Raw genomic sequence first — 12,784 nt, forward strand, 5'->3', positions numbered from 1 at the left:
GAAGTGAGTTGACTCCGGACAGAACTGAAGACAGTCCAGTCTCTCTGTGTTCTGTGTTCGTTACTGAGTCCCTCACAGTGAGATCCTGTGGAGTCTCACCACGAGTCAGATAGAGAACAGTCACTGAGCCGTGAGGTAAAGTCAAAGAATAAACCTACAACAGGTTGCATATATGGTGGATTTGCCCACCTATCGTACCCCTTCTTGACCTGTTGGAGGGCAATTTGCAGAAAGCTGCCGCCAAGCACTTTTGGGAAATTGTGCGTCGCTCTGTGGATATTTTGGGCTGCTCTTGTGACGGCTGCTTTTGGGGGGCGCTCAGAGCGAGATGAGCCTCCAGAAAAACTGAGGAAAGGTTGAGCAACTGTGCCGCAGGCTACGCTGTGTTTTGTCAGTTGAACTGTTAAAAAAAACTGATCTGAAAACAAGAACTTTAAAGGCATCTTTCTCCTGATGTAAGGCCCGCTTCACTTCTACATTAAAGCTATTTAAAGGCCGGCTCTTTTGTTTGTTTGTTTATTTTTAGATTTTTTTAATTATTTTGTAGCTTCCCAGTGATGTTTCCTTATGTATTTTAATACAAATTTTCAAATTTTGGTCAAAATACGTGTTTTAGCATCAAAATGCTTGGATGAGACTTGGAGACGTTAGTAATTATTACCTTCCCTTTGCCTGGCTCAGACAGTAAAATGAGTAAAATGAACATCTTTGAATTATTGCTATAAGAGACTTTCAAGAGACTTGTGTAAATGCTGTCATCAAGTGTCGACTTGTCTGTTTAGCCATCTGTACTTCATGAAGACAAATATATACTGTATGACAGAATAACAACCAGTTACCTCTGGTATCAGCTTCTAGCATTGTTTCTCAATCCATGTCAAACAGAAATGGAAAAGCTCTGGTGGAAGATGCTGAGGCCATTTGAGGAGTTTGGGAAACGCGTTGGAATTCTGCAGTCAGAGTAGAAGTTCAACAAAAAACATGATTAACACATTTTACGCCACATAAACTACAAATTCATCTCTCGTAATGTATCAGTGGAGGTGGATTGAGAGAGGGGGCTGCTGTGGAGAATGTGGATGCCCTCGTCATGTTGTCAGTTACAGTTAGGCGCGCTGCTAATTCCGCTTATGCAGACGTGTAGGTGTTGAGCTACGGCTCGATTTGAATGCACTCCCACACGCCGTTGCGTCGTGCTTGTTTATTTATCCCAATTTTTTTAGATCGCTAAGGAAACCGCATTCAACCAGCGAGAGGCTTGTTTTAATTCATTCACAGTCAAACATTTAATGTAAGGAGGAGGCCAACCTGATGGAGCAAACTCGACACCATCAGCCTATCATTCCTCGAATGAAATCCATTTGTGGCGCGCCGAAGAAAGAGATAAAAAAAAAAAAAAAAAAAAAAAGAGTTCAACCGTCACGTGACGAGGAACGGCCAATGACAGCCAACAGATATGTTTATATTCTTCTGTAAAGACCAGTCTGGACCAGTTTAACGTTCCATTGACAGGAGTCGACTGAAGATGACAAATAACAAGTAACGCTACCGTGACGGTCCAACCAGAGGTCTTAGAAATATTCATTTGATTAAATCTTTTGCAGCCAAATCAAATCGTTTATATTCACCCTTTGTTTCTTTAAAATGCACATAATATTTGACTTCTTTCTTTACAGGGCTTTGCACAAAGGCAATAAAGTAGTTCATGAATACGAGATATGAGTTTACAGATAATTCCTCCTCGGCATTGTGGAGGTTGGTTTATAGATTTTTGCCGGTTACATTTGGTTTGTACACCCCCTGGTGTTTTCGGAGAATAATGCAACGAACGGCGGGTTGAGCATGAAGCTCCTAGCGTGCACGCCATCTGCGGAAAGCTCACGCCACGGGGCCAGGCGCGAAGTCAATGTCTTTGTTTTTGACTTTCTTTAGTTTGGTGAGCGAGGCTATCCGCGCGCAGGTTTTGGTTGCTTGGTAGCGGCAGGAGCGTAATCTCCAATAAAGCGTGTGCAGGCCACAGCTGCCAGTCTGAACCCGGTAGAGCCAGATGTAATTGACTTTCTGCTCTCAGGAGGGGGGGGGGGGGGGGGGGGGGGGGGGGGGGTGAATGAACGGAGTGCTATTAGGGAGTTCATTACCAGAGGATAGGGGAAACGGCGCACCGTTCCTACCGCCTTCTCTAAATGGAGACACCATTCCTTCTTTGCGATGGTGTTTGACCTCCGAATAGAACAAGGAAAAAGATAGAGCGAGAAGGAGAGCTTGGGGGGGGGGGGGAGTGGATAGTACTGGACCATCCCACCAGTAAGAAGCACTTAGTTGAAACGGTAGAAAACAAAATCACTTTGTCCGCAAACCGCATCACCACCAATGGGATTCCAATAAAAACATCAACTACGATGCACACACACACACACACACACACACACACACACACACGTACTGTAAATGCTCATGCACGCTAATGGTACCGCTGTGGAGATCTGTTGAGCTGGGAGTTACTGGCTTATTTGTCATCTCCAGAGTGGAACAAAAATGCATAAACATCAGTCGGAAAAAAACCCGAGAAAAACACGCATTGCTGCTGAACATAAAGTGACCTCATGGAAAGAACACAATGTAATCATTTATTGATTACGAAACATCCCATCATGGATGGGGTTTTTTCAGCACCTACAGTAAAAAGCACACAGTGTGTGTATTTTTAGAACGTGACGCGGAACGTGTCGAGAATAGATTGACTTATGCAGATGAGATCATGAATTTTTCACATCTGCCGGCAAATCAGAGCAGCTTTGAGCTCCCCCGGTCGCTCTCAGCTGTCCACCAGAGCTGGCAGAGTTAACTGGATGGAGCCGAACCCCAGGGGGACTGGCTGACAGTCGGCAGAGAGCATGCTGGGACAGAACCCCTGAATAAAACAGGAACTTTTGGAGAAATTCTCAGTGGGGAAGCGACACCAGAGGGAGCTGCATTTTACACATGATGCATGTGCTGCATGTGCAGACCGGCTGCCTGAACACATTCATCTCTGGGGATCGTGGTTCAGATTTAGACGTTATTAAATCTGCATCCTGTAACCTTGTTAGCACAGTAATTGCTTGAAAACTGCACCTGACTAGCAACGTGCCATGGCTTTCACAGCTGAAGCAAGTTGGGTCCCATTAACACATGAAGGTGCTGGAGCTCAACGTTGCCCAACAAAATTTAAAAAAAAGGGAAAATTCACCGTTTTTCAAAGTGTGGAAAAACATCTGCAGTTGTTACAGATGCTCCGCAGAAACACTGATAGCAAAAAAAACAAAACAAGACCAGCGCTGTCATTTTATTCCCCAGATTGAAAGGTCAATGAGCCAGCGGGGCAGCTGCCTGGGCAACCGGTGCTTTTGTCCCAACATGTTTTCTTTCTAGCTGGTTTCTATAAGCGGCGCACACTTTGTGTTTTGTTCACCTAACACCAGCAGATGTTTGTTGCCTCGGTCACCAGATTTGTCAGACATTCCAACATATAACTGACGATTGTCTAGCAGCATCCCCTATATACTGCGGAGAATGTGATTGTACAAGTGAGCACTACACAGTCACAGTCTTTTTCTAAATTATGCTCAGACTATAATGACAATAAGGATAAACTTTATCTACACAACACTTGTCAAATAAGTTTACAAAATGGCTCACAGACATGAATACAGAAAATACGCAGTGCAATAAAATAATGAATCCTGAAAGCAATCAGGTATTCATCAACATCAGTGTAAAAGTAAAATGGGGCAGTTAATGAGTACGGAGCTAGCAAACAAACAAACAAAGGAAAGCTGCGATGGACCCTCAGAAAAACATCTACCCTCCAAACTCAAAGCCAAAAACGAGTTACGTTCCTAACCCTACTAATGTAAGGCCGAACATGCAACAGCACTGCGTTCTTTGTGATTTTATTACCAGCTTTATTAGCTTTATTACCAGTGCTGCAGAGAGCGTGATGAGCAGCATCATCATCTTGCCAAGGTAGTTCTGTCTCGATCTTGTTTCTCTGCTTCTTGTGTTTTGTGTTTGTGTGACTTCCTGTCCTTGTGCTTTTTCCTCCTTCTTTTGTCTGCATCAGCTGTGTTGTATTAGTCTCGTCAGCCTCACAATGTTCCCTCACAATGTTCCCTCACAATGTTTCCTCACAATGTCCCCTCACAATGTTTCCTCACAATGTTCCCTCACAATGTTTCCTCACAATGTTCCCTCACAATGTTCCCTCACAATGTTCCCTCACAATGTTCCCTTGTGTTTCACCGATCAGCCTTCGGCCTGCCCTTGGGTCTGCCCACCTGTGTCAGTTTGTCTGATTAGTTTCTCTGGTATTGAAGGTGCATTATTGCCTTTTGAGGAGCTGATGGAGACATTTACACCACGTGTCGTGGTGGATTAAGGGCTTGAAGCCCATCCTATACAAAGTAAGAAGACTGAAGAAGCGACGGACTGCATAATGTTTTTTTTTCACCAAAACAAACCCTGACCAGCGGGGGCAAAGAATTTATCAAATTTGCATAATTTGAAGTAAGTTGAATTCTGATTTGATATTTCGGTGCTTTTCTACACAGCAACACTGGAAAAAAAAAACATATTACAAAAGAATACTACCTGCACCCAAATGGCTCGGTGGAGAAGCTTAATGGCACCATTCACGCTTTCCAACATTTTATTTATTATTTGAAGACATTTTGCAGACCCGACTAAGCGACTGGGACAATTCCATAAAACCAACTGTTTGGACTATGGACGGCAAAAAGAATCACTCAATATTCTCCCTGTTGTCTTCTGAATGGAAGGGAGGCCTGGTATCTGGAGTACGATGGCGTTGTCTCTCAGTAGGAGCTCATTTGGCAGCCATATCAGATTCTCTGCTTCGTCGTGCGCTTGTGTTCCTACTTCACCGTTACAGAGAACCGAAGAACACATCGATGTACTAACTGGAAATGAGGACGTATGCATCCAAACTACAAACCTCAAAGACGCGTAGGCTGAAGTGGGGGCCAGTATTGCAGATGGACCAGAAAGAATGCGAAAGAGGAAGTTATCAAAGGGGGAAGAGCTTTGTGGTTAGGGGCCAACAAAGGAAATGAAAAGCTGATGTATTGGGTCCATTCAGTTCCAGATCTAAAAACACCAACAGGAAGCCACATGGAAAGAATTGACCATCTAAAAAAATATGTGGAAGCACAGCCAAGAATGCCAAATGGATCTCCGCTGCTTTCCCTCCTCCAGCACTGCAGCCCATTGAGGCGCCTTAGGGTTTCACAGAGTCCACAATCAGAGCCCTGGTATTCCAGTATTCCAGTCATGTAACGTGACCGCCCGTAAACCCTTAAGTTGCCTCAGATGAATGTAAGGATCAATACAATTTCAGGTTAGTGACGGTTTGGGTGAACTTTTGGAAATCGATGGCTGCATGAAATTACAAATGAGGCCTTGGCTGTCTTCTAATCCTCAGCAATAGCTGACCTCTGGTCTGCTGGTGAGCAAAGTTGGACCATACAAGATCTTTTGGCACAGACCTGCAGCACCTGGCCACCAGAGGGAAGCTAGAGGGTGAGTACTCTAGCTTTTTATTCTAGGGGTCCATCATGCGGTGTGTGAAACCACCATCGGAGCAGGACTTCTACTGTCCAGCATGTACTCTGTAACAGACAACGGACCAGGACATGTCTGGCTGAAGCCCCCCCCCCCCGGCTGCTACCCCGGTCTCTGGGCCTGCAGGTCTGTGTTGTGGGTAGAACATTATTGTATGAATAAAGTTCATTCTGGGTCTGTATTCTACTCTTCCTGTGGTTCAGCGTTATCAATTATTGACTGTGTTTTGACAGTATTGATTTTCTGTCTCTATTTAACAGTATTTCTTTGTCAGAACGTGTTGCAGGGGGCTGTAAAGTGGTGTACGGCCGTAGCTTCCAGAAAAACACGTTGAGAAATATGTTCGGATATTTTCTAAGATACCAACATTTGTTTTAGATCAACCCCCAAAAAATAAATGTTACCTAGGGGCTGACATAACGTAACAACACGTAACTGGAAGCAATTCAGCCGTACGCTCGGTTGACACAGCAGTGTGCCGGAGAGATGTGATGAGATCCTACAAATAAGTTTCTTTATTACATAAAAGTTTATTTTTCGTAAGCGGCTGGGAATACTCGGTAAAGGAATTCTGATTGTAACCTCTCAGATTTTAGTGGATGATCGCGAGATTTTTGGCAGTAGGATGGGCTGTGTCTGGTTTGAACCAGGATCATGGAAAAGGTTATAAACTTACGCTACATTACTATGTGTCACTGTGTGTCACTATGTGTCACTGTGTGTCACTTATGTGTCACTGTGTGTCACTATGTGTCACTTATGTGTCACATGTGTCACTTATGTGTCACTTATGTGTCACTATGTGTCACTATGTGTCACTATGTGTCACTTATGTGTCACATGTGTCACTTATGTGTCACTTATGTGTCACTATGTGTCACTATGTGTCACTATGTGTCACTTATGTGTCACTATGTGTCACTATGTGTCACTTATGTGTCACATGTGTCACTTATGTGTCACTATGTGTCACTATGTGTCACTTATGTGTCACTATGTGTCACTATGTGTCACTTATGTGTCACTATGTGTCACTATGTGTCACTTATGTGTCACATGTGTCACTTATGTGTCACTATGTGTCACTTATGTGTCACTATGTGTCACTATGTGTCACTATGTGTCACTATGTGTCACATGTGTCACTATGTGTCACATGTGTCACTATGTGTCACATGTGTCACTATGTGTCACTATGTGTCACTTATGTGTCACTATGTGTCACTATGTGTCACATATGTGTCACTGTGTGTCACTATGTGTCACTATGTGTCACTGTGTGTCACTATGTGTCACTATGTGTCACTATGTGTCACTTATGTGTCACTATGTGTCACTTATGTGTCACTATGTGTCACTATGTGTCACATATGTGTCACTATGTGTCACTATGTGTCACTGTGTGTCACTTATGTGTCACTATGTGTCACGATGTGTCACTATGTGTCACGATGTGTCACTTATGTGTCACCAGATCACAATTCATTCAAGGTAATCAACTTAAATAAATAAATAATATAATTAAGACTCTTTTCTTCTAAGATTGTGAATTGATTCATAACTTACAAAAACTAATCTATATAAACTTTTTTTCTACAAAAGAACAGATTCAAATATGGACTGTTCTTATATAGTTCTTTTCTAGTCTTCCGACCACTCAAAGCGCTTCAACGCTTCATGTCATCTATTAAAGGAGCCCGGTCCATTACTTGGGCTACTGAGGTGCTGTTTTCTTCCGGATCGATCTGTCTGACGCGCTGTTCTGTCAGCCTCGATTACCTCCGCGTTCATCTTTTGATTGCAGACATAATCCACCGACACGTTCACTTGGTATGAATATTAGTTTATTCGGTCGTGCAGTGGTACACATACTCTTTTCTGCACAGTGGAGCAAACTCACTCTTACCGCGACAGCGGTCAAAACCCTTTCCCTTTCCGGGGTCCAACACCTGATGACAATAATTACCTAATTGCTTATATAGGTTAGCACAGGACCCAAGAACAGCGCCACCCAGTGTACATATAGAGGAATGGGCATTTGATGGAAACATTTGGCACCTACATCATCATTCACCCATTCACACCCATTCATACACTGATGGCAGGAGCCACCTGCCCACCAGGACTCTAACTATGTGGGGTTAAGTGTCTTGCCCAAGGACACGTCGACACAAATTAACGGAGCTGAGGGTTGAACCGCCGATCCTCTGACTGGCCAGTTAGGACAGAGTACCACGACATAATACAAATCTTACAGTTACATATTGTGTACATATTGTGTTTATTTTTTAAATTGGCACGTTTCTGAGAAACACAAAGGCAGCACACCTTACTGATTGTATTGACGTAATTGTCATTTGTAGGTTTTCTTTAACTTGATCTGGATATTCTTGAGGTCACTCAAGGGTTATAAGTAGCATGAATAAATGATGTGTGTTTTGTGTGTTCACATCATGGCAGTCGGTTGATGAGCTTGCTTTGCTGTCACCATGTACATCCCCACGCAGCTAGCTACCAAAGCTAATCCAGGGAGCTCATGTCGGCATCTGAGGACTCGAAGACGTGCCTTTGAAATGATTTATGTGAAATGATTTATGTTTGCAGTGCTCTGGGTTAGGGTCACTACATGTCCTGATGTCCAGCAGAATGGGCACAAAAGACAAAATATGTAATATCTGTTTCTTTGAGGAGTTGTTGAAGGGGTGGGTTGTGTATACAGTCAAATGGATGCAATGCTTGGACATCAGCGCGCATGCATGTGCAGGAATGCAGATGATATTTACATGTGCAGTTACAGCTATCTTCCCCTCTCACTTCTCTGCAGGGATACTGATCCAAGGCTTCATTTTCTTTGATTCTGCTCTTTGTATTCCCCGTAAAAGTCCTTGTAGCGCAGTTTAGTATGCAGAGGCTGCATCTCGTTAGCCCCGGGACCGCAGGAATGTGAAGGAATCATGGTGATAGAGGACAGAGAGACTCGGAGGACGTGGAACACACGGGAGGATTCCAGTATTTCAGTGAAACTCCCCTTGGACACGACGTGTTATATAACACTTCAAATTGTTTATCGGATTTAATCAAATAGAGCATCACAACAGTGTATATTAGCTCGTAAAAAGATGATGGATAGTTCATGATCTTGGTGAACGCCTGAGCTTTTTGTCTGGTATCATCAGGGCAACAATGTGGATTTTGATGGTCCCCAGTGGATGAACCGTCTCTATTAGCTGTCAACTTTAACCCTTGACAACATATTAAAAAAGAATGGCCCCATTTATATGAAATGTTCTGTGAAAATATCTTTAGATGACAACATCGATGTCAATGTATGGTAAAAGTATAAAATAACTTCCACATTGAAATGTCTAAAATGTCTACTGTTCCAACTATTTCCTAACCGAGAGACCTGGGAATCAATCAGCATCGCAAACAAGCTGTCATGGTCCTCACACGTCTCCATCCTGGTGAAGAAAGCTCATAAACGGACGTATTTCTGAAGGAAACTTAAGAAGGCAAGATTCAACTTTTATAGAGGAGCAATAGAAAGCTTCCTGGCTGGAAACATTACAAACTGGCGTGGGATCAGGACAGGAGGGCTCTAAAACCGCCCTGATCGTCATTGACACCATCTACTGAGCATCAGTGATATTGGTGACAAGAGGTGCCTGCGAAGAGTTAAGTTAAGAGGTCAACAAATCCTCTTTGAGTTGACTTTGAGTTGCTAAACCACCTGAAATGATTTTATTCACAACAATTGGTCTAGATGCTAAATTGCAGATGCTTCCTTGCCATAGCAGGAATAAAACAATGTTTTATGTATACATAATGTTTTATATATATATATATATATATATATATATATATATAATATATGATTACCAGACATGTCTGTGTCCAATGAAATGAGGGCATGAAGTGGGTGTGACCTTTTGTTTGGGAGTGAAGCAAAGCTGCACAGGACACAGTGCCACGGACTGGTCACTCTAGCTTTTTGACATGTTTAAATTTAAATATATTTATGTAAAAAAATGTATGCATGCACATGATAATTTAAAGAAGTATGTTTGATTGCCTAAAGACTGATTTTGATCAGGCAGTTAGGATCGTTTGAGAGACAATTAGGAGGTCAGGGGTCAGTCAGCAGAGTAACGTGTGTGTGTGCATATGCGTGTATGTGTGAGTGTGTGTGTGTGTGTGTGTTTACATGTGTTACCCAGAACATCAGGGTCTTTCCAGATGTGACACACATAGCAAGAGCCGTTCGCGTTAAGCTCCAAAACCCGGAATTAAAATGAAATGACTGGAGCATTGATAAGCCCTAAAGCTACTGGTGCTTTTTTAGTAGTGCAGTGTTTTGATGTTTTGACGTCATTTATTATCACGCTGAAGCACACAACATATGTTTTGTATTTGGTTTATTTGAAAAAGAATGCCGCTGGGTCAAGCATCATCAATCTGTGGGGAGATGTTAAATTGTTAAACATCGGAACTGTTCGCTGCTTCAGGTGGTTTGAAAGGAAACTGAACGTGTCCGTTATCGTGACAGTGATACTCGGTTTGATGCCGGAGTCGAGTCGAGTCGGTGCCGTCTCTGTATGGGCTGAAGCACGATGCCCACAACCCAACTGCTGCAAAAACATCATTCAATATTGATCATTGGCAGATAAAAAGCTAGTGTACTTCATCTGGCATCTATTATTCATGAGCATCCTTTACCCGTGATATGCGGGCTGACTTCACAACGCTTAATGCCTCATTGTATTGCACAGTTCACTTAAACAGGCGGCCGGAATTTCAGTGCAAAGGTGCAACAAGTTCACCACAGTAGATGTGCAAGTTGAGCAAACAAAATAGAACGCTGAAGTTCAGGGAAAGAGTACTAGACTGTCATACTCCAGTAAAAGTACAGTTACTGTAAATACATGTTACTAAAGTAAAAGTACTTGCATCCAATTTTACCTTTATAAAAGTAAAAAAGTAGGTCAGATAAACTGTACCGACAATAAACACAAATTCCATTATATTATTTTTTATAAATAGATGCATCACAAGTCAAAATACACACCAGTGGATCAAACCAACAACAAGTTCATTTTCTATAGATGGCACTTTGCAGCCTGGGCATACAACTGATTTACCAACGATAAATATACAATGCCGAAAAAGACAAATAAACAAAAATGACGGACAATAAAAGAAAAGAGTGATGGACAGTGACTGGTGCAACAAGCATTATTGAGAAATGAATCATCCCGAGACATGTTTCACATGTCTATGAAGTGCATCAACCGATCTGATAAAATGACTTCAATCCTAAACTAATTGTGCCTTAAACTCTGTAGCTCAGTGCAAACAATCAGTGCATCCATTTAATGCATACATAACTGTAGTGGTAGCTCTTCTGTTCATACAAAAATACAATAAAACAAACAATACCACACAGAAGAGAAATGATGCAGTACATCTCAATGTATATTTGATCTTTGTGCTAGCACTACACAACAAAAACAAACATTATTTTCAGTACAGTACACACGCATTAAATGTTCTCGAACATGAATGACAACAGAATGTATACCTGTAGGATGGTCTTAAAATGCTAAATGTTATTAGCTTTGTAGTTCTTTCATGACCGCTCAGCACATGTTGATGAATCTGTAAACATCGGACCAGTTAGCCCGCTATCTTTCTCTGGAGTACAGCGCCCTCTAGTGGCTTTAGTGGCGACATCATTTTTTCCACTAGGTTACAGGTCAATTTATAACAAAATGATATGCTTACTCTAAAGAGACTATTAAAACAAATTAATAACCTAAAATCTATCATTAAACTACAAAAACAAAGAATAATTCCTTTATTTCTTAGATATTTTTTGTCAAAAACAGATATGCAATGCTGATTCGCTCTACACAACATCTCTGGGTTCTGTTATTCGCTCGCATGACTTCTCCTACCATTGTTATGCCGATGACACCCAGCTGGTCTTGTCATTTCTCCCCGGTGACACCCAAGTGGAGACGCGCATCGCTGCGTGTTTGGCTGACATCTCGAAGTGGATGACGACACACCACCTCAAGCTCAACCTGGACAAAACCGAGCTACTGTTCCTCCCGGGGAAGGGTTGCCCGCACCGGGACCTGTCCATCACCATCGATGATACCGTGGTGACGCCGACTCGGACCGCGAGGAACCTGGGTGTGACCCTGGACGACCAACTGTCATTCTCGGCAAACATTTCATCCGTTACACGCTCCTGCAGATTCCTGCTCTACAACATCAGGAGGATTCGTCCCTTCCTCACTGACGAGACGGCGTAGGTTCTCATCCAGGCTCTTGTCATCTCCCGCCTGGACTACTGACACTCTCTACTCGCCCCGGCGCCCCGGCGTCAGCCATCAGACCTCTGGAGCTTGTCCAGAAAGCCGCAGCTCACCTGGTGTTCAATCGCCCCAAGTTCTCCCACACAACTTCCTTTCTCCGTTCTCTACACTGGTTACCTGTAAGAGCTCATCCAGTTTAAGACTCTGGTGCTAGCCTACAGGGCAGTGAAAGGAACAGCTCCTTCCTATCTCCAGGCCATGGTCAAGCCCTACACCCCCGCCCGACCACTTTGCTCTGCTGCCTCGGGGCGATTGGTCGCCCCGTCGCTCAGAGGTCCTGGCGGCCGATCGACCCGGTCACGGCTGTTTTCTGTCCTGGCCCCACAGTGGTGGAATGAACTTCCCACTGACGTCAGGACAGCGGAGTCGCTGGCCATCTTTCATCAGGCTGAAAACCCACCTCTTCAGGAAGTGCTACCCTGAGCCTTCCACTTAGCACTTATTGTTTTCATACTAGCTTGTTGCACTTATTGTATTCGTATTACTTATTGCACTAACTGTTTTTCTTGTTTCTGCACTGTACTTTGGCTCTGAGTTATGCTCTGCTTCAGGCTCTTAGATGCTTGTTTGGAAAAGGAAATGTACTTATGACTTCTGGTGACTAGTAGTTCTTTTGATTACCAATGTTGATGCACTTATTGTAAGTCGCTTTGGATAAAAGCATCTGCTAAATGACTGTAATGTAATGTAATGATTGCTGGGTAATATGTAAGTTGATGTTGTACAAGTCTCTATTTGGTCATGTGACAAGACAAAGTAACACACGGTAGCTAGTCCAGGCAGCT

The sequence above is a fragment of the Cebidichthys violaceus genome, unplaced genomic scaffold, assembly GCF_023349555.1.
Source record: "Cebidichthys violaceus isolate CVI_PGR_0920_01 unplaced genomic scaffold, fCebVio1.0.p SCAF_3, whole genome shotgun sequence".
In the NCBI taxonomy this organism is placed as follows: domain Eukaryota; kingdom Metazoa; phylum Chordata; class Actinopteri; order Perciformes; family Stichaeidae; genus Cebidichthys; species Cebidichthys violaceus.